Here is a 23050-nt window from a genome sequence, read left to right as displayed (position 1 = left end):
AACAATTAATAATACATCACTGACTATGGCCAAATGCAGCTTTTTGGCGAGGTCCTCATACGGGAAACACATGTGTCTATGTGCTAGATGTGAAAGCACACACACCTAAACACATATGCTTTGCACCACAGATGACAGCGTGGATTCTGTGAGGTATCCTATGTGGTGTAGTGATTGGTACTCAAGTCACCGATGACGTAGAGGTCTTTGATCACACGTCACTTAAGGAGTGGTTTTAAGTGTATCAGATGACCCCTCCCTTCTTTTACCCCGAGACACCAGCTGAGGAATTTCACCTTAACTTTATCAAAAAGGGGCTGTTCAAGTCCATGTAAACTGGATGCTGTTTGTTAACATACGTTTCTGAAGGGTTTTTGAGAATTCGGATAACTAGTTGAGACTCTGATCATCAACACAAGGAAGACATGGTTAAAAAAGACATTTATTAACAATAGATATGCAAGAAATACATCCCCTAAGGAAACAAATTAATGAATGACTAATCAGGTAACAGAGAACATTCTCAGAACTAACAGGCTAACATTCCGATAAAAAGTTATGAACAAACTTTTTCAGTAACGTTAACAGAATATTCATTCAAAGTTATCTGGTCTTTAATAATGTTCTCCCGACATTCTCAAAATGTTAACCTTTGTCAAATGTTCACAAAAACATTATTTATACATCATTCATGGAAACTTTTTCAGAAACATTTTAGTTTGTCGTTCGTCTAATGTTTTTTAAATGTTACTATTTGTTTCAGAACATTCAAAACTAACATTCACATAATGTTGCAACATGATAAAATGGAATGTTCCCATAACGTTCGAATAACCAGAAGAAAACATTTTTAAAACATTAAAAAAACTGGACTTTCCAAACATTCAGAGAACATTAAGAAATAATGTTTTCATAACTTAATGGGAACATCAGAAAACATTATTAGAACATACATTTTTTAGCTGTGTGCATTTTAGTATGCACTGCATGGATAATAAAACGAATAACCAAAAAAATACCAAATGAACTTGTGAAAAACAATAAATGATGTGAATGGATAAATGCAGTGCTGTTAAACTGAATGTAGCAATGGAAGAGAATTATATGGTAACACATCTTATGGGAAACCACTTGATGACAATAAATAAATGCTTATTTATCATTACATAATCTAATACTTAAAGCTGCAGTCCGTAAGTTTTGCCTCTTTGTCGCCATCTCTGTTTGAAAACCTGCAATTGCAGCTATTTGTGGATTTATCTTCCTTGCGTGGGTTGTGCACCGGCTCGGCTCCAGCGCGGATGAATCTAATGTGTGGCTGTCAGTCTGCAGATACTGCACTTTGTATTCACAGATTCTACATATTGAAAGTATGACCTAAATAAGAGTTTTCACTGGAGAATTTCATCTGAACAAGTAAGTAACAACTGCTACTTTTGTTCTGATCAACTGAGGAAAAAAGCATTTCAGTAAATTGCGCTATCAATGGTGATTAAATTTAACGATCGGTTAGCTCATATCACATCAAACTGTGCCAATTATTATTATTGTTATACTTTGTTTTCAAATTCAATCCGCCATTTATTCCAGCTGCTGTGAAAAAAGGCTACAAACGATCCGTCACCAGCAGCATCCTCACGTGCGATATAGCATACTAGCCGGGACTCCTTCTTTTTCTTTACAGACGTGACGTAATGACGCAGCGCCATGCTCGAATTTCCAGCGAAAACCTTTAAAAACTTTATTACAAGCTTACCGTTGTGAATCGGGTTAAAGTAAGGCGATAGTTTTAAACACTGTCTGGTTATGTACTTGCTCAAAAATTTATTTTGGATCATTTTTAAACAAAAAAGTTACGGACTGCAGCTTTAAATGTATTCTAAGCAAGTTAGATAAACATGACTGCAAGTATAAACTACTGCCAAGGTAATAATTTTGGTAAATTTATATTTACCTTCCACACAGTCCACCAGTGAAGCAGAGGGCAAGGCACAATCGTTTCCACACTGGGCTGGAGAATCTGGAGAATTTCATCTGAACAAGTAAGTAACAACTGCTACTTTTGTTCTGATCAACTGAGGAAAAAAGCATTTCAGTAAATTGCGCTATCAATGGTGATTAAATTTAACGATCGGTTAGCTCATATCACATCAAACTGTGCCAATTATTATTATTGTTATACTTTGTTTTCAAATTCAATCCGCCATTTATTCCAGCTGCTGTGAAAAAAGGCTACAAACGATCCGTCACCAGCAGCATCCTCACGTGCGATATAGCATACTAGCCGGGACTCCTTCTTTTTCTTTACAGACGTGACTTAATGACGCAGCGCCATGCTCGAATTTCCAGCGAAAACCTTTAAAAACTTTATTACAAGCTTACCGTTGTGAATCGGGTTAAAGTAAGGCGATAGTTTTGAACACTGTCTGGTTATGTACTTGCTCAAAAATTTATTTTGGATCATTTTTAAACAAAAAAGTTACGGACTGCAGCTTTAAATGTATTCTAAGCAAGTTAGATAAACATGACTGCAAGTATAAACTACTGCCAAGGTAATAATTTTGGTAAATTTATATTTACCTTCCACACAGTCCACCAGTGAAGCAGAGGGCAAGGCACAATCGTTTCCACACTGGGCTGGAGAATGCTGTACTTCTGTTGTGCCAAAAGGGGTCAGCTGGGTCAGATGAGTGGACACAGGATCCTTTGCACACTGGCTGTGTTACTGAGGAGCTGTGTGGGTCAAACAGTATCTGCCGGTGCAGGGCTCCTTTGTGGACTATAGGCTGTGCTGTTGAAGGAACTGTAAGAGTCAGAAGGTGTCAGTCCATGCTGGAGTCCTTTGCAGCTAGAATGCAGCCGTAGGAAATATGCACGGTTTTGCTCGCAAGAGCTTAACCTCTGCTGTACTGTTGTGTCTTTTCTTGTTGGTCAGAACTTGATTCTGTTCATGTCTTCTTCCCATCGAGCTGGAAACACAGAATGTCTTGTCTCTGTTAATGTCTCCTTCCCCATTGGGATAGAAATGCAGAATGAAGGTGCGTCCACCAATGGGATACATTATGTCTTTCAAAAGAGGACATTGGAATCTGATGCCTTTTAATCTTCCATTACCAAACCTCTTTCAAATGATTACAGACACTGTGCATGATAAGAAATGGTTGAATGATCAAGCATACATTCCTTTATGTGTTAATACATCAGCTTTTGCTAAATGTTTTGATAACAGTCCATTTCCATTTACATAAACTATTGTTTGTATGAACATTAAGTAGACGTTTCAGCTTATATCAAATGGATTTTGATGCATCTTTGTGGCCTTGCTTTGTTTTAGCCACTCCTCGGAATTAGTGCTCTGCATTTATCCCATCCAAAGTGCACACACACAGCAGTGAACACACACACACACACACACACACACACACACACACAGCAGTGAACACACACCCGGAGCAGTGGGCAGCCATTTATGCTGCGGCGCCCGGGGAGCAGTTGGGGGTTCGGTACCTTGCTCAAGGGCACCTCAGTCGTGTGTCCTGAGGTCCTAAATAAATTTAATGGCAGTCTCAGCCTAAACATTAGGAATGAGTTTGGTGGTTGGGGTTGAGGCCTTTGCACTGCAGAGAAGAGGACAGAAAGGTCCCAGACAATACATACAGTACCAAATGCCACTAGCCAGCTGGTAAGGACATAATGAACACAAATCTCTGTCATAGCCAAGAGAAAAGTAACATTTAAAGTGGTCATGAACTGCCTTTGTTTTTATTTTGTACTGTTCTCTGAGCTCCCCTTATAATGTTATCAAGATTTTTACATCAAAAAACACAATTTAACAGTAGTAACAGGCTATTTTCTGTCTTGTTTTAACCCCTCTCATCAGAACGCTCTGTTTGAATAGATGTGGAGGATTGGGACTCGGAAGAAAACGCCCACTGCTGTGATTGGCTAACAGTTGTGTATGTTTGACAGTGTACATTCCTCACAAATGGACGCTGCTGTGATTTAGGTAAAAAACGCATAAATAACTCAATACAGATCAAACAATCTGTTTAACAGACAACGCAATAGTGACCACGTAATGAAAACAGTTACTCACACTTGTGTTGCTACATTACTGTCGGATCCAATATAGTCGCACAGCATCGTCTTTTAGTTTCAATCTTTCTGAAAATCCCGCGTCGAATTGTGCCTTGTTTGTAAACGAATCCTTGGTAAAATGAAGTGAACAAAGGACCGAGTTCTTACTGACGAGGTCTGGAAGTTCATTCACTCTTTCCTAACGTTGGGATCAGAAGGAAGGAAACACAAACACTGTTTTTCCACAACTTGGCACTGAACAGTGTCTTGTTGTCTTCAGAGCATCTTTATCGTTTGGTTTCTGAGTAGCCTTGTGCATTCGCCTCTCTCGTAAAAACTACATGCACAAATCAGTGGGCGGGGCTAAACAGGCAGTGATGTTGAATTGGTGGGCGAGGCTAAACAGACAGTGCTGTAGAATCAGTGGGCGGGGCTAAACAGGCAGTGATGTTGAATTGGTGGGCGAGGCTAAACAGACAGTGCTGTAGAATCAGTGGGCGGGGCTAAACAGGCAGTGATGTAGAAACAGGCGTTGATCTTCTTTTCTGCGGAGGCAGTGTTTATCCACACTATTACATCATAGAGTAGAACATTCCACAACCTGTCGTTTTGGCAGACTGCCTTCAATATAAAAAGGTTTTAGACTAAAGAGTAAGTTTTGAGTTCTGAAACTTACAGGATATTTTTATAGTACAATGACCTCTTCATCAAGGGAGATCAAGGGAATTTTGGTTTCTCAGTTCATGACCCCTTTAAAGTATTATACCAGACAAATGTGTTTGGGGAAGTCAAGCCTACCACTAGACCAGTGGTTCTTACCCTGTTCCTAGAGCCCCTACTGTAGTACTGCACATTTTGCATGTCTCCTTTGTCTAACACACCCATTTCAGGTCTTAGAGTCTCTACTCATGAGCTGATGACTTGAAGGTGTTTGATCACAGAGACATCAAAATGTGCACTGTTAGTGGGGCTCGAAGAACGTGGTTGGGAGCTACTGTGCTAGACAGATTACCTATTGCCTTGACACCATTTACCAAGGCTCAGGAGGAAGCCATATCATTGGTGGATCAACAACCAAACGAGAAGCAGCCTCCAAAGCAAACAAAGATCTGTTCTGTTGGCTTGAACGTGCTTGTACCAGTGTTAGTGAAGCACAGAGCATGTGTGATTTCTTCAGAGGGGGAGGAGAGAAGGCAGACATGGTTAGCACCTGAGTCCTCAAGGGAGCGGTTGAAACGTTAGGCTTTCGAGAAGGCAGGCCCAATTTCCAGACAAGAGTCATGGCCTAACAGGGCCTGAAGGTGTCCAATGCACTTCACTGAAGTCAAAGCAAATAACAGCATTGCCTTCAGAGAGAGAATGCACAAATTCACCATCACAGGAGGTTCAAATGGAGGAGACGTAAGCGTGTTTAGCACTACAAGAGCTGCAAGTGTAGCACCGGATGTTTGGGTCAATGCTACGAGAAGAGCATCCGTCAGTAAAAAGTCACTCGACACATTCAGTAAATGTTTGGTGGAGCCAGGAACAAGGATTTTTGGTGAGCAGTGCCCTTGAAGGCAAATCTCGAGAATGGCTTGTGATAAGGGTTTTCTCCACATGGAAGTGCGCAAGTTTCAGGTTGATTGATATAAAGCAGACATGAGACACACTTCACCAGTGATTTAACCATCCTGGGCCAAGAATGAGCCATAGCATGGTATTTTGTAGTGATGAGAAAATACCAGAAGCCTTTCTGCATTTCACAGACTTTGTACCTCTAAACGTAACAATGGCCTTGAAACAGCAGAACAAAGCCAACTGTGTTTAGAACCCAACTGGAAATTACCAGACATGTGCCACAATGCCACTCAGCCTTGTATTCCATGTAAACACACACACACACACACTGAAAGCATCCTTCTGCATGCATCCTTAGTGCAATGGCTTAATGTGTCAATTATAGGCCTAATTTTAATCTTTGCAATCAGTGTGTGGAATTTTGTGTGGTGTTGTTTGTATAAGTAATATTATTAGATCACATGCATTACACCCACAAAGCAATTAAAACAATTTGCACCATTTATTTAAGATCTTAGTAAATCGGCCAGGAGGAAAAGATATATTTCTATAGCATGCTTTGCTCATATTTACAAAGTCTGCCAAACTTTCCTAATCATTTAATGAAAAATAAATAAATAAATTCCTCAAAAAATGTAACCTTAAAATTCAGGTTTCTCTCATGTTCATATCCCTTTATGTTAACAATGCACACTAAAAATAACATAAGAATATGCTCATATTTAGTCGGTGTCAAGCAGATGTTTTTGGAGTGGGGAGACTCTTTTAAAAATCAATATACAGACGGACAACCATAATAAACCCACTCATCTCAATTCACACTTCATCCTCATCTGCTATTGTTAAAGACATGAATGAGAAAAAACAGTTTGATTTATAGTAAAATACAAAATGTTTTATTTTTAAATTTTTATTTTTAATTTTAAAAATATTTTAGTTGTACAGTCTGCATATTAAGTGGCATAAGCATGCAGAAGAGAATATGGTATTTAAATAAAAGAGAAATGCTTAAAATAAGCTTCATCGTGATTTGTTGTGTAATAAGATAGATAAGTTAGTTTTGGTTTCTGTGGGAATTCTCTGGGCTTGTCTCTCCTCCACTCCCTGAGGGTTACACGGAGAACAATATGGCTGGATTTGTTTTGCTGTCTCTGATTGAATTAGGATTGATTTTGCTGCTATTTTGCCAGGAGACTATCAGGTCTCTGGACTACTTTAAGTGTGTTTATTGGATAAATGTTTACACGCTAGTCAGCAGGACCAGTGGTTTGTTAGCCTGCCATTTACTATAAAATAAAAATCAATAATGCTGAAATGTAATTTTACGTCTCTTCATTACTGAGGGGAATGATTGTTTCCAGCCACACGGGATGTGAAATGTCAGTTGCCAGTCCGTTGTGAGTGATATAGAGAAACAATTCAAGCTAAATATCAGTTGAAGAAACTCTTACAGCTAAATAACATCTAAATAAGCTTCACACATCACAATCTCACTCATCATCAGCTAAAGTATTTTGTACAAGAAATGTATATTTAGTGTTGATTATTCATCACAGTGACATTCAGATCAACAAAACAAGCCTCTCAAAATAGAGACAGTGTTCTGTTTCAAAGCGCTCCAATGACATGTTCAACAGCACGCTTTGGAAAACCACAGAACAAAAACAGCAATTAGTGCTTTTAAGTTGTGCATTTCTGCCGTCTGTGTGATTGACAGACTCATGCTGTTATTAGCATGACTTCACACACTGTACGACCAGAGCAGATATCGCTGTGAAGACCGCAGGTGTCAGAGCTGATTCATTGCCTTTGTGAACATAACCTGGGGCCAGTGCAGTACAGGAAAATATAGGACAGCATGTACAAGTGTTTTTGCATACATTGTCATTGTTAAAAAAAAAAATTATCAACAATTTCAGTGACAAGCTGGACTGAAAATTATGACATGGATTTAGGATTTATTTCTTAGTATTTGCTTTAGTTAACACGATGATTTGGGGGGTGAAACCTCATGGGTGTTTATTTTTTTATGTGTGTTTTTTTTTAGAATAAATATCATCTCAGTTGTGACAATAATTGTGCTTTTGCATCATTATTGTTTACCTCTGATTTAGTAGTTAGTTAGCTTTTGCCAGTCATTGTAATTTGGCACCAGGGACTAGTCCAGACAACATCTCAGTGTCAACAACACAAAAACACACACCTCATCACGGCTCAGAACTTTAAGCTAATAAGCAGTTGTCAACGGAAAAATAAGATAAATGTAATGTTTGATGGAAACTATGTAATAAAATGGACAGGGTCCCAATAATTATCATTCAGATGGCAACAAGTAATGACAGAATGGAGAGAGAGAGAAGCAATGGTGACATTTTGTATGTTAAAGCAAGAGAACGCAACTGTAGGCAAATTACTAGTATAGGGGCCGTCAGAAGTCAAACCAGACACTGCCGTCTTTTGCTTTATTTTATTTTATTTTTTCCCAGAGTGTCTATTTATGCTAACTGAAAACAGCCCCGCCTTGTTGGCAAAAGCTATTTACACTAACTCCTCCCACCAATGTGTGGTTGCACTAGACAACATTACAAAAGACAGTTGTTAGACAACAGTTCCTGTGGCGTAGGTAGTAAAGTGTGCAGCACTGACTTTTTGATGCGATTGTGTCACGGTTCATGGGTCCGGACGGTCTTTCTGCGTCTTGTCATGTGCTGGTATGTGCGTACGTCACTCGTTAGTGGTTGCAGCTGGTGCTCAATCAGAGCGTGCCAGCTGCAACTCGTTAGCGAGCCCTTTATAGGTCACTCTGTTCAATGTGTGTTTGTCGGTTCGTTATTCTCATGTTCCTGTCTCCCTGTCAGTTCTCTGTTTCCAGTTCTCGCTCAGTCAGGGTACGGATCTTCAGCCTTCTCCTTGGTTTGGTCCCATGAGCTGATCCGCTACACATATCACATTGGAAAGGCATTTATTTTACATAAAAATAAAGTAAATAATCAAAAAGTGCCTCATGGGTGTTTATCGGGTAGGATTAAGGGTAGGCATAGGGAGGGCTTTATTGTCCCAATAAGGCGACATCCATTTAATAATTTTAATAAAAATGATCATTACGTTATTATTGCATACTGTTTTGTAACGTACTACAATACTGAGGTGCAAATATCTGCCACTAAGTAGTATAAAAAGCATAAATATTTACTGCAAAGAAAACACTGCTTTTTGACATGGCATCTATCGTTACGAAAATATGCTATATGCACTTATCGAATCTAAGTGATATAATATAGCGAATCTACTACTATTTGCAGTGTTAATTGTTAATAGCCACTGTCTTTTTTTTCTGGGAACATTTATTTTGTGTCTAACAAATCGTCAAAGGTCGGAGACAGGGAAAATAGCCAATTTCATGCTTTTAAGAGTCTAAAATAATCTTCCACTGGTACAACAGCTACAATAATATAATTTATGTGTTAAATAAAAAATATTTTGTCAGAGAAAAACAGAGAAACATGCTTTTTGCCATCATAAGGGTGTAGCTGAACATCTACCAGTTTCTTGCACAGACTGATTGTTTCGCTTCATAAGACCTCAATACATCGTCAGAAGCAATGGGTATTCATTTTGTGTGCCTCCATGATGTGCTTTTTTTAATTCTCCAAAAATGGGCATCTGCTGACTTGCATTTTATAAATTACCAAGGACCACGGTTTCAGCTAAAAATCTTTACTGTTCTACAGAAGACAGAAGTCATCTACATCATGGATGGCCTGATGAGGGAAGACAGGAGGGGAAACAGGAACAAAGGAAACAGACAGGCAACACAAGGAAAACAAAACCAACACAGAATACAGATGTGACAGTAGACATTAGTAAAGAAAAATATTGTAATTATTTTTAGTTGATGAATATACCACATTAACATTTTTAGAGTCTGTAAATTCAAAATATTTAATTAAATGATCAAATGTTTCTGAAAATTATGAAAAAAAAAGAAAATATATCAAAATAACATTCAAGGATATAAAGAATATGACAATCATATTTCTAGAACATGGCGCATGTGTTTTAAAATAGACCTAAAATTTCCATGCTTACCTTTGTTCCAGTGCCAAGACAATTCCTGTCTATCCCTTAGGAGCGAGAGAGACAGATAGACAAAGAGAGAAGTTCCAGTCAAAACCTGTTGTTGGGAGTCACCTCAACCACACACACACACACACACACGCACACACACACACACATTTATACGCTCAGGCAGAGGGTGCTTATCTAATGTTCAGGATTAAATTCAGTTACCCTCCAGGGATTGGGTTAGATGTCAGAAAGATAGATGGGCATCATGCTGAAATACCAACGCCCAAAAAAGATTTTGCATGTGTGTGTGTGTGTGTGTGTGCACAAATATAATGCAAATATAGACATGTATGTCCTCTCTTCCCAGGAGCATTATGTAAACAAGGAAATGGAGATGGCATCACAGCGAAGCACTCTATAACAGCCAATGAATCATCTTGAGACTCTCATTTAGTTGATTTGCACCAAAGTCAATATTAAATAAAAAGGAATGAAGTTAAAGAATTTAACCAGAAAGCAAAACAATAACATCTTTGATGATGTATTCTTCAATTATGACATCAATAAAAGTAAGGAAAGTAAATCAATCCATCAAGTGGGTGTCTTTAATTGATGTATTTTTTACGCTTTTTTTAACTGCTTAGAAATATTACAAATGCAATTCATTTAAGAAGTAAATATTCAGAGCATAACAGAATTGGAATGCAGAATAAATTAAAGATAGCAGACATTGGGGCATCACGCATGAAATGAGCATAAACTGATCCTCATGTAAACTGAATTATTCCATTAAATTCATATTGCACAGAAATGTATTCTGCTTGTTATTCATAAATGAATTGTGTTTTTCCTCAGACAAAACTGCTCACTGCTTCTTAGCTAATGAAGATTTAATTTGAACTAAAATAACTACATTTATTCTGTGTTCTGTTAATGCAGTTTTGTTCATTCTTAAACTGTTGCTTTCTGTAAAGCTGATGCATAGTACAACATGATTTTTAACAAAATATTTGAGACGGTTAAATTATTATGTGCTCCATAAAGCAAAATATTAAAGAAAGAAAGAAAGGTGGAAGAGTTGAATTTGAATTTTAACCTCTAATGCATTTAACCACTGATTAAAATTAACCTGTGATATAAATTAACTTAATCTTGTAACTTCATTTATTTGCAGTGGGGGAATTATAGTTATAGAATTGTCACATTATCTAAGAATGTTTCATTTCTTATCCTTGCATGTGTTGAATTATCATGTATTGAAGCAAAGAAAACTGACAAGAGTCACTAATTTCATCCACTGTCAGTTTCGGGTACTAGAAGGAATTCAAGCATCAACCTAACATGCTTAACCCTAAAGTTATTTATTTTAAATACATTAGAATCAGATTTATAAATTATTAATGTAACAGACAAGAGACAGCAAAATGATTGTTCTAAGAATTATTATATATTTATACTGTGATATCACATCTGAAACTCTTTGCTTCTCACACACACACACACACACACACACACACACACACACACACACACACCTGTGTCGGTGTGCTGCAAGAGTTCTCAGGAGAGTCTGGTGCCTGCAGTACTGACTGGTCATACCTTTACTGGAGAGCTGCTCTCTGCCCTCAGGCTACTGCTTAGCAATTCAACTCTGACTACAATCCACAGCCTGTGCCCTTTATAATGCACCTATTTCAAAGATACAGTGCCGTAATGAATTTACAGACCTTGGGAAGCTCTGTCTGATATACTTCAGACAAGATGAACAGAAAAGACAGACTCTGCTTCTCTTTATCTCACTCTCCTTCGTCTGGCTTGTTGAATCTGCCTATTTAACTTCTCTATACATGCCGGTGTTCTACTACAAATATATTAAACATTAACATGTAAATATTATTTCTGCAAACAGCTGACACACTGAAACAGAAACAGAACACAAGGACACTTATAGAGAGAAAGTGAATGAAAAAGAAAAGAGGACAAAAAAGAACAGACAATTAAGAATACCTACTTACAAGACAATAAATATGCCAAAATCTCTCACTGGGGACAGTCAGTAAGTTTTTAAAGAAGTAACTATGAAGAAAATGAGTTGTTCTGGATTGCAAAGGATACGTGTTATCAGATTGTGGTATTGAAATGAGAAGATGGCAGAAAATATGCGCTAGGTATGTTTATATGCACTAATTTTCGTTAATCACTATGAATCCAATACAATTTCAGATTTTGAAAGTTCTGATATGAATCCTAAACACTGCAGTCTGATTCATGTGCATTACATGTATTCCACACAAAACTTCAATGCATGCACAGTGCCCAGTTGCTGTATTCAGAACCAGAGAAAGCCACCAGAATAATATCTCTGGTGCTACACGAGTATAATTGCATTTTTTCTTTCATGACATATCTAAAAAGAAAGCTGATATATGCATATGTCAGAATATCTTCTTTTTTTTTAGCAAACATTGAGCAAATATTCAGTATCCTTCACTGACCAGTAAGACATGCCTGTAAGATACATAAACAAACAAACATGTTCGTATGACATAAAACATATGTAAACAGATGCATCATGGCACATGTGCACAAGGCATTCAATATTTTGTTAATTAAATTGAGTAAATAATCAAAGTAATTGATTAATTTTTACTGTTGATTGGATCATTTCTACACCACCCCTTTCAATCCAACATGCACAAAAGCCTCCAACAACACCATAGTGTAAATTTCTTGAAAATAATGTTTCATGATCTTCACATCCATACATCTCCCAGAAGAACAAGTTAACCATTTCTGGATCAAATCAAACTAAATGCTTTCAGTAAAATCAGTGATGGCCAAACTGAAGCTTAACAAATTTCAGTCACATAATGAGGAGAGAAAGCGCCTTAGAAGAAGAAGAAGAAGAAGAAAACTCCTTTGAACATGCATACAGTGATGGAAGGAAATGGACAACATCTGATTTGCTGCCAGATACTTACTCTCCTCATTGAGGTTGCTACCTGATTGATCCCTATTGTAGTGGACAGTAGGCAGATAGGATAGCATTCTAAAACCTCTTTCCACTCATCACAAAAGAAAGGTTTCACTTGACTGGGTTTCTTTGGACAACATAAACAATGTCTCTTACCCTTAGATAAGGCAAAGATACAGAGAGCAGGTAAGCTCCAACATTTAGTTTGTAATCCCCTTCTGTTCCTATTTTGTGCTCCTCAGCTTTCCCGAGACGTATCTTCTGTGACAGCATTTTCTGCAACTCCCAAAACCCATGGTCTTCTCCCATTTTCTGGTCCAGGCCCTTCACTCTCCCTATTGCTCTCCCCTGCCACCTCCCTCTTGATGTCACATGTGTAGATTCTATGTGTTTGTCTTTGGAATTTTATTGTGAAGTGTGTTCCTTGTCCTTATTGTTCCCTGTGTTCACTTCCTGTGTTTAGTGTGTGTGTCATGATAATCCTTGTTAGTAAGAACAGAATGCAAGTGATTAAGAACCAAATAAATGAAAGTTTGTTATAAACTGACATCAGCTTTACAACATCTAATGCAAATAAGATACTGACCATATACATCAATGTCAAAGTCTTTGGAAAGATGTTTGGGTAAGTAATATATACATTCCATGTGATGAGCAGTCTGGTGGCAAAGACATCTTCTATTCATTGTGCTAATCAACAGTGCAGTGGGATCATGAAGTGCTGTGTGATGCTCATCTCCTGGAGCACCAAGGCAATCCTAGAAATCTGTAACACACAGACGAGGCCCTGAAATGGTTTCAGAAAGTCCTTACTGATCTAGAACAGACAGAGATGTATAGGTTTGCTTCTTAGAGCTTAACCTTGTTGCACTAGGAATGAATTTCAAGATAGGTGAATGGCAGTTAGTTCCAAAAGAAACATCTTATGGACCAATGAGAAGTCCTGTTCTTCCCAAGATAGATAATGGAGTCTTACTTTTTGCCCTCTAAGAGATTATGGCAATTGTCCTAGTAGCATTATCTGATGGCATTTGGCATTTTTTAGTCCTCCAAGATCCAATTGAAATGCAAGCCTGCATCAGCAACACCACATGCATGTGTTGTGGTACTTTTGTGAATGTACGTCGAAGACTGACACAGAAGAGAAGAAATTGTTGAATAAAGTGTTTCTTTTTGTTTACTTTGCACACAAAAAGTGTTCTCTTAGCTTTATAAAATTACAGTTGAACCACTGATGTCACATGGACTATTTTACTGATGTCCTTACTACCTTTCTGGGCCTTGAACATTGTAGTTGTGTTGCTGTCTATGCAGGGCCAGAAAGCTCTCAGATTTCATCAAAAATATATTAATTTGTGTTCCAAAGATGAACGAAGGTCTTATGGGTTTGGAACTGCATGAGGGTGAGTAATTAATGACAGAATTTGAATTTTTATGTGATCAAATCCTTTGATTAAAATGGATTGCACTAGGGCTCAGTGTTAGGTCCTGTTGGGGTTCTTTGTTAGGTGTTTTTCTCCTAGTATTTGCATCCTCTGGGGGACATTATCAGGAACCACAGAATTAGTTTTCACTTTTATGTTGATGATACTCAGAGATATATTTCATCACCTGACAAAACTACATTACCCTTCATACCAGGTGATCATCTTCAACATGAGGTTTTACCGGATGATCACTGGTCTTCCATTCCTTTGCTAGTCACAACAAGCGTGACTCATCTATCTGATCATCTGTGTTTAGCTTGCTTTTGAGGAACTCGCCTCATTACTTGTTTCTTGTATTCTGATGGTAAACTGTCTTGCTCTTTTTTACATTCAGTACTGTGCTTAACTGAGTAGTGTAGAGGAGGGTTCCACTCTTGGTTACCCACATTGCTTGTTTTTGGATACGCGGGTCGAATGCCTTTGGATGTCCAGTTAGGTTTTCAGTTGTTATAATCATTTGGGTCTCTTGAGAAACATGGCTGGTCCCATGAAGGTTCCCAGTGGTTAGTCTGATATCTGTCATTGGGATAAGAGGTCACATTCTCTATTCCTTTTCTCACCTAACGCTGTTGTGACGTTCCTCAATCAATATCACAGCATGTTCATTAACTTAGGCCAGAGGAGCTCTGATGACGAAATAATGACACTGTTGTCTGTTAGAGCTGCTTTATGGCAGAATCTGAACTGTCTCCATAGAGTTTTCATAATTGTTTCATAACTATTTCCTGTTTATCTCTGTGAAGCTGTTTTGACACAGTCTGTTTTGTATAAAGCGCTATAGTGGTCATTCCTCTGGGTGTATTCCAGTGCAAGTCTTGGGTCTTAGGTAATGGAGTTTGAAACTTTGGAGGTTTTGAAAGATGTTTCTCATGTAAAACAAAATAGAGGAGACCATGAAGAAAATTTATCTGTGGGGGAAAAGAGTAGTTCAACTGTGAGTCTGTCCAATTTTTTGTTTAAAGAGGCAAGGACACTTCCCATCACTGGAGGTGCTGCTATAGCAGAGCACCTGTAGGCTTTGAAATCTCAGATACAGGACTGTTTCCCTGGCACCGGTGAACTCTGGTTTCTCCCACAATCCAAAAACACTAAACTGTCCATTGATGTGAATGTGTGTTTTCCTGCCTAGGGATGGAACCATGACTGAGATTCTGTCAAAGTTTTGTGGTTTATGGTTAAAGACTGGTGTTGACATGGTTTGCTTAAGGCTGAGATTTGGTACCACTATTGAAACTTGTTCTGGCCCAGGTTCAGGCTGGTTATAGTTTATTAAGTGCACATGCCACCACTCCACAGATTTCGTTTGCCCATGCTAGTGTGTTCCATCAATGCATTTGAAGTGGAGTTATCTTCCCCTAGAGTGAAACACTGTGCTGTGGTGTGGAGCTTGAGGCTAAAGAGAGTAAGCAAATTGATTTCTATTTCTCTCTTACTCTCCCTGGACAATGTGCATTGTATTTCTCCATGGAGTTTACACATGTGGAATTGTGTTTAAGTCTGGAAGCTAGCAATTAAATATCTCTTGGTATATTTTTCTGTCTACTGCTTCTTCAGAAAGTTCGGGAGTGGTCAGGATACATGGCCCTCACTTGCCTATTCAAGGATTTTATATATGCAAATTATGTTATGTTACAGGTAACCTAAGATATGGCTTGCGGGATTGGTCTCTCCAGGGTCCCATGATGCATGATGGGTCTCTCCTATTATCCCATTTTGGGACAGGCTAAACTAAAGAATGACTCATGTTATGACTGTAACCAAGGTTCCCTGAGAAGGGAATGAGACATTGCATCCGATGACAATGCTATGGGAAAGCATGTGTGCAACTATTCCAATCTTGATTGGCACTGCATCACCGTGTGACCATGTCTCATGTTGGTGCCCAGGCACCAGGAACAAAGCGTTAGCTACTAATTGGCTGAAGCAAGCAACTCGTAGGCATGGAAGAGGTATAGCGAGGCAACGCAGCATCTCATTCTCTTCTCAGGGAACCATGGTTACAGTCATAACACTAGACATTCCCTTTCGAAGAACTCAACGCTACATCCAATGATGACAATGAGCCCTGGTCCACCGACTCAAAGGGAGAAGACCTACAAGACCACAGAAGGTGCAATACTTGTAGGTACCTTTGGTGTGTGGCTCAGTCTAGGGTGGAGAATGACTTTGACCCTACCCCACGAATTCTGCAGGAGGAGGCAACTGAGGCAAATAATGTTGCTCATTATGTTGCTCATTAATTATGGCTACAAACTGTCAGAACTAACACACCTCCTATCACACATGTGTTGTAATATACAGACCTTCTTATCTTTGTTTAGACATGTGACGTAACGATGTAGGCAGATGACATGAAACTGACAATTACTGTGAAATTTGACCCCATGGCTCAAATTATAAATCACTTGTGAATAGGGGTAAAACAAAGAGGCAGTTTTGAACACTGATTGTTCAATGAGATCTCATGATTAGAATACAATATTGATATACTGACAGCACCTAAAGCATAAATTATTTACATATGAAAAATGTTATAGACATACACATTTTTAATTCGGCGATCTTCATCTCTGTCCTCAACAGTTACCATAAACGTCAAATCCCATGCTCGTTACAAATCAAAAACTGCAATCTTAAGAAGCTTTACAGCTTGACGGCAGTGGACAAATGCTCAATGGCAGTCGCCTGCCTTGTCACAGATTGCGACATGCCATGTTTCGGGTGATAAAAAACATATGCCCTCCAAGTCTGGATTGGGATAATAATGGCCCTCACTTGCTTATTCATTGATTTTATATATGCAAATGAATGGTATGTTACAAGTAACCTAAGGTATGGCTTGCGGGATTGGTCTCTCCAGGGTCCCATGATTTTTTCATAGAAAACATAAAATGGTTATGTTTAGGTTTGGAAATAAAATGTATCTATAAAATGGTAACAGGGCAACTATATAAAATATATTTATGATATAAAAGATTGGTATATATTTAGCTGTAAATACGTAATAATGTTTACATTTTAGATTACATTCAAAATGTCCAGATTATACACTTCTGCATCTGTCCAAATGTACAAAAGATGTACGTTTTGTACCTGTAAATGTTACGTAGCAATACCTATGTGTAAACAATGTGACCAGTTTGGATTGTTCAAACTGATTGCTACTTATTCAGCTCTTGATTATTTGTTCATTTTTAACCAATATATAATCATATAATAATCGATTTGCAAAGAATTCTGTGAAATCTCCAAAATGCTTATAAATAATTTAACGTTAGCCTAAATTTACGTCAAATTTGTTGAGTTGCCAGACATTGAAGCAAATTAAAGCAAAGAGATTATATTATTTGTCTCTTTTAATATTTCAGTAAAGACTCATGTTATATTTGAAAAGATACAGGGCAGTCATATCACTGTATACACTGGTCTGAGCCACCGAGTAGCCACTTAACCCTTCTTAGTGAGACAGATCTCCGACTTAATTTGTTCTGCTTTGTTGAAATTTGTTCTAGTTTGTCAGAGGTAACTGTTTCTTAATGCAGAGACCGATCTTTGTCACAACAGTAATGCATAACGTTTCAGAAAATTATCATAAATTGGTCTGCTGCATGCTGGTGCATTACTATTCAGTAGGTTTCAACATCTTTACGCTTCAGTGTCATTTTACTGTTTTGACTATATACGTTTTTTTTGTCACAAAATTAGTGCCTTGCGTAATTTAAGTTCTGAAATATGAGAGCTGTGTGTTCTAATCACTTCCTTTATGCTAGTGAGCGTGTTTTTGCCATTCCAGTGCTGTACTAATGAGATGGAGCACACAGCAAGCTCTCCCATTAGCCTCTGAGTCATAAACATGAACCTCAACTACACACACTCATGGCTGTCCAATCATCCTCTCTTGCTTCTCTTTTAAGACCACAAAGCTGAATGTATCTCTGGGTATCTTTGTCACTGTTACACGCACACAGAGCAGAAGAGTGAAGTATGGTTGTGTAAATATAAAACCCTCGCTTCCTTCCTGGGATTGGTTGGTTCCATTATGGCAGGCAGTTGGGAAAACTAATCGTGCTGAGACACGGCCCTCTCATCACTCACCGAATAAGATGTCAGCAGTATTCCTCTCTTTTCTTCCCTCTCTGTCTCTGTTGCTCACCAGCAGGAGTTATGTGAATCGTCATGTAGACGTCACATTATTTGATAGTTCATATGCATCCAACTAGCATTGAGGCAGCCTCGAATATGCACTCGGTAAGCATGTCATCAGCTTTTTAATTGCGCTTTGCAAAATTTCACTCATGCAGAGTAAACAGGGTGCCAAGAAGCAATGTTTGAATATAAGAAAGCAGGAGGGTCTGTGATGCAACCTGTGAGAGCATGAAAAGGAGAGTCAGAAAGACAGTCCACATAGAGCCTATATATTTTTTCAGATGACCTGGTCCAGCCTTTGCTTGCTGCGATTATCTAAGTTCCCTTTTTTAGCCTTGACCTTGTGCGAGCTCGGAGTGTTTCCCAGTCAGCAGAATGCTTTATCTCTGAAAGCAACAATCAATAAGGATAATTAATGATGCCTGCTGCAATGATAGCCTCAGCAGTCATTACAGTACATTAATCCATACAGTCAGCACAGGGTCAAGGCCAGTCGCCGCTGCTCTCCGGAGGTGGGGCGCAAATTAAAATCGTTTCCATGACAGGCTCCACTGTCTGCCACATTCTGATGCATTTAGCCGTCAGACTTTAATTAAGGCCCGCCCAATGCCCCTGCACCCACCGCAACCCCATGTTTAATATACAGCGTTAACACTGCTGAGAGGCACCTGATAGGACAAGTAATGAACATAACGGCTAACGTTGTCGTGATACTTTTATTCCAAAATACATAAATCACCTGTAGTGCCAATTCAAGGCCTGTTCACACTGAGATGAATGTTCATCGTGCAAATTTGGTGTAATAAACATTTTAATTTGAATGAACGGCTGTTAATGCATCTGCTCAGGCCAATATTCACGTGCCGTCAGTGCAACAGAGTCATAATTTCTTTTCCACCGCACTGTGAAGAAAACTGGCCAACCAATACGATTTGCGCTTTTGGTCACACGCCTGGAGCTGCTGCCGTGACATAAAACTACGATTTGGTGGCACTCACGCATTTTGTCAAGCAACAAAAGCCTTCCAAAGACATAGTGATGCAAAAAAAAGGAAAGAAATGTAACGTGTTCATAAGCAGTTGATGCAATGTTCAAATGCTGAGAAATCACATATTCAATTCAATTCAAGTTTATTTGTACAGCGCTTTTCACGATACAAATCATTGCAAAGCAACTTTACAGCAAATTAGGTTTCTACAATATTTAGTGGTAGCTTATCAGTGGTGACTGTCAGTTAATGTACATATAGTAACATGTTAACATATAAAAATGTTTCCAAATCAAGTGGTCAAATGCTGTGTGGCCTCTCAGTTACTGCCCAGCACTGATGCCATGCAGTACCAAATACTGGATAGGATTGGTAAAATATGTTTGAAAACATACTACTTGGCTTTCTTTCTTCTTCATCTCTGTGACAAGGATGTACCAGGGAAACCATAGTATTTCTGATTTACTATAAGTGCCTTGCATTTTCATTTAGCCCCTCTGCCTTTTTTCCCCTTTGCATATATCTGAACAGACAAATCATAGGCGGATACCGACCCATATTTTAGTGATGAACTAAACCTGTGATGAGTCTTGGTGTGAACAGGTCTTCAGTGTCAAAACAGCTACATAAAACAAAGGCGAAGCAGCTCTAATGACCATAACACACTGTAAAACCATGTCATACAGCTTTGCGTGAGCAGTGTCACAATTTATGGTCTCAACATCTGCAGCCAGAAGAAAATTGGAATTGTTCCAATATAATAAGCTAAATAAAAATGATTCGAGCAAATAGACAAATTAAATTAGCATGTTAAATGGTTGATCATGGAAAGAGCAAAACTACAAAAGTTAATTCGAACTATGTCAGCAAAGGAACAAAATGCATTTTGATGCTATGATTCATGAGTAACATTTCATTTTAATAAAATTGTTCGGTAAGAAAAGAAGTATGGAGAAGCAGAGAGTGTATTCTGTGGACATTGTTCACTATGGAAGTTTAAGGCCAGAGTTTATCTACGGTGTTGTCCAGATACTCAGCTTCCCCGTCATCATCAGTTCACAAGCACACACTTCATGGGAACTGGCTTCCCTAATTGAAAGATTAGGCTTTTTCCACTGAAATCCAGTGTTGGGTCGCAATGCTCTTCATGTGATTTAAATTTAAAAATGAGATTATAAAATGTACTATGATTTAGATGCATTGCATTTTAAAAATACACATTTATACATTATTGTGGATTATATAACATAATTACATATTAATTTTATTTTCTGTCATGCACCTCAATTAGATGAAAAATTATTTATTCGGTCTATATATATATATATATATATATATATATATAGACACATATGAAGCAAACACTGTGCAATGCAGTCTCTGCCTTCCAAAAAATAACATCTTATATCTACACTTAAGACTCTAATTAACTTACTTTTCTCACATATTTACCATTTCACATTACCATTACACAATTTACCATTTTGAACTTTTATGTTGAAGTTTTTGTATTTTAGTTTGCTGTTTCCTGTTGTAGTCTTATAATCTGTTTGTAGTTTTCTTTGTTGATTAGTTCATTTGTTTCTTGTTTCCCTTGTTACACCTGTGAACGTATAGCTCTTGTGTTTCACATGTTCCTTATCTAGTCTTTTCTCTTCATAGATGCTGCTGTTCTAAGTTTTATTTATTTTTTTATTTATTTTAGTACACCATTTTTCATTTACATGTGATACAAGTAAATAAGAAAAAAAAGAGTTAAAATGACATCACATGGTTTTGTGATCAAACTTTTTTTTTACAGCTATCAGTAACATAGCTGACATTATAATATAGCTCACATTAATGTAAAATTAAACATTTTCTTATTTGATAGAAAATGTAATTTAAACTCAAGATATTTTAAGGTACTGTAAAAATAAATGTAATATAAATAATCTTGACTTTAAAGGATTAAAAAAAACAGTCATTGCAAAAATCGTAATTTACGGTACATAAAGGCAATTTCAAGCAAACAGAAAAACAGGGTGTACAAAATATATGTGTGAGTTTATAGTATATGTTCTCTTAATGGATAAAATATGATATTTCTAAAAATCAATGGACATGAAATGTACCCTAAAATATAGAATGACTCAGGCATAGAGTGCTCTTTAACCACTTTTAAACATTTAAAGATTTGTCTCTTAACAAGAAGGCTCCTCAAAGTGCAACAAACCACAAGTCATTCTCTTTTCCTATTTATAGGCTAGGTAAACAATCAAACTTCACATGTGAACAGACTATACTTTCAATGTAGTTGTGCAAATAAAATCAATATTTTGCCACTCGTTCTGCACTGAAGACTTCAGTTCAAGTTTTCCAGCCCTGTCTTTCCCCATTTTCCTCCCGTTAGGAAAATAAATTGTTACATTAGCTACATGCATATAAAGGACTGTCAATCATTTGAAATTAACTTCATAATGCCGCTGATGATTTTACTAGAGATTGGTGCAACACACACCATCATTAGAGGCGGCAGAGCGTGTTGGCAAGCTGAATAGCTGTCACAAAACCGTAATGAATAAAGACAGCAGAAATGCATGATTAAAAATAGAGGCTGACTACCTTTATTCTCATGCTTTCATTTTTTCTTTCATCCCTCTCATTACACTCAAAAAAATGCTGGGTTGTTTCAACCCAACTTTGGGTCAAATATATAAATAACCCAGCTGTTGGGTTAAATTTTTTTAAATCTTTTTTTTCAACCCAAAAGTTGGGTTAGTCCATATTTGACCCCAAGTTGGGTTGAAACAACCCAGCATTTTTTGTAGTGTAGGAAGTGATAGTAATTAGGTATATGCGGGCCGTTACCTTGTTTATATTCAAGACTACAAATTCAGTCCGGTTTTGGCATGTGATTTGTCTTTTCAGACCAATGCATGAAAAACATTAGGTGTTTTGCATTAAAAAACAACTTGTATGTCGTCTTAACTACATCCATAAATGCTTTTATAATTATACGTTAGCCTACTTTTGTTAAATAAAATAGATTTTAAAATGACATGGTCAGCATACTGATATTCGCCAGTTGTTGTTGTTTTTCAGCGCCTTCAGTGCAAGTTATATTTGCCAGTAGGTGGCGTCAAGTGACTGTCTTTATGAGTGAGGACATTTATTGGATCGCTCAAAAACTCTGATTCGTTCAAAACAAGGTATTTAAATGATTTTAACTTTTATCACCACATTTGATCACCGCATTGCAGTATGCTTCACTTCATAGAGATCAATGCACTAGCCAGCACTGACAGCAGTCATGTGAATCTCCTTAACCATTGAAAAGATTCCATGACAAAGACAACGCTTTCCTCAGCAAACCTGGCTAATGTTTCTAGCTCTAAAATGACATTTTTGAATTAATAACAGGGCTTTTGTTGTATAAATAGAGCGAGTAGTGTGTTCACACCTGAAATTCCAGAAAAGAAAAAGTGCACTTTAAATACGACACTTAAACAACCAGAAAAAAAAATAAGTGTGGAATGTTGGACTTTTTTGTTGTTGTTGTTATTTTAAAATGATTTATTTTAATTTTACATTTTGACTTAATTAATTATTAGCATTTCATTAAACTCACAAACCCTCTGCAGTTCCTTCACAAACCCTAGTTTGGAAAACCTTGACATAATGTAATTCTTAATTCACTTTATGTTGTTAATAATAATGAATGGAATATAATTGTTTTCCTTTTTTTTTTTTTTTTTTTTAAGTATGGTA

Source organism: Sinocyclocheilus grahami, unplaced genomic scaffold (assembly GCF_001515645.1).
Source record: "Sinocyclocheilus grahami isolate Dianchi unplaced genomic scaffold, SAMN03320097.WGS_v1.1 scaffold419.1, whole genome shotgun sequence".
Taxonomy (NCBI): Eukaryota; Metazoa; Chordata; class Actinopteri; order Cypriniformes; family Cyprinidae; genus Sinocyclocheilus; species Sinocyclocheilus grahami.
This window is presented reverse-complemented; position numbering follows the sequence as displayed.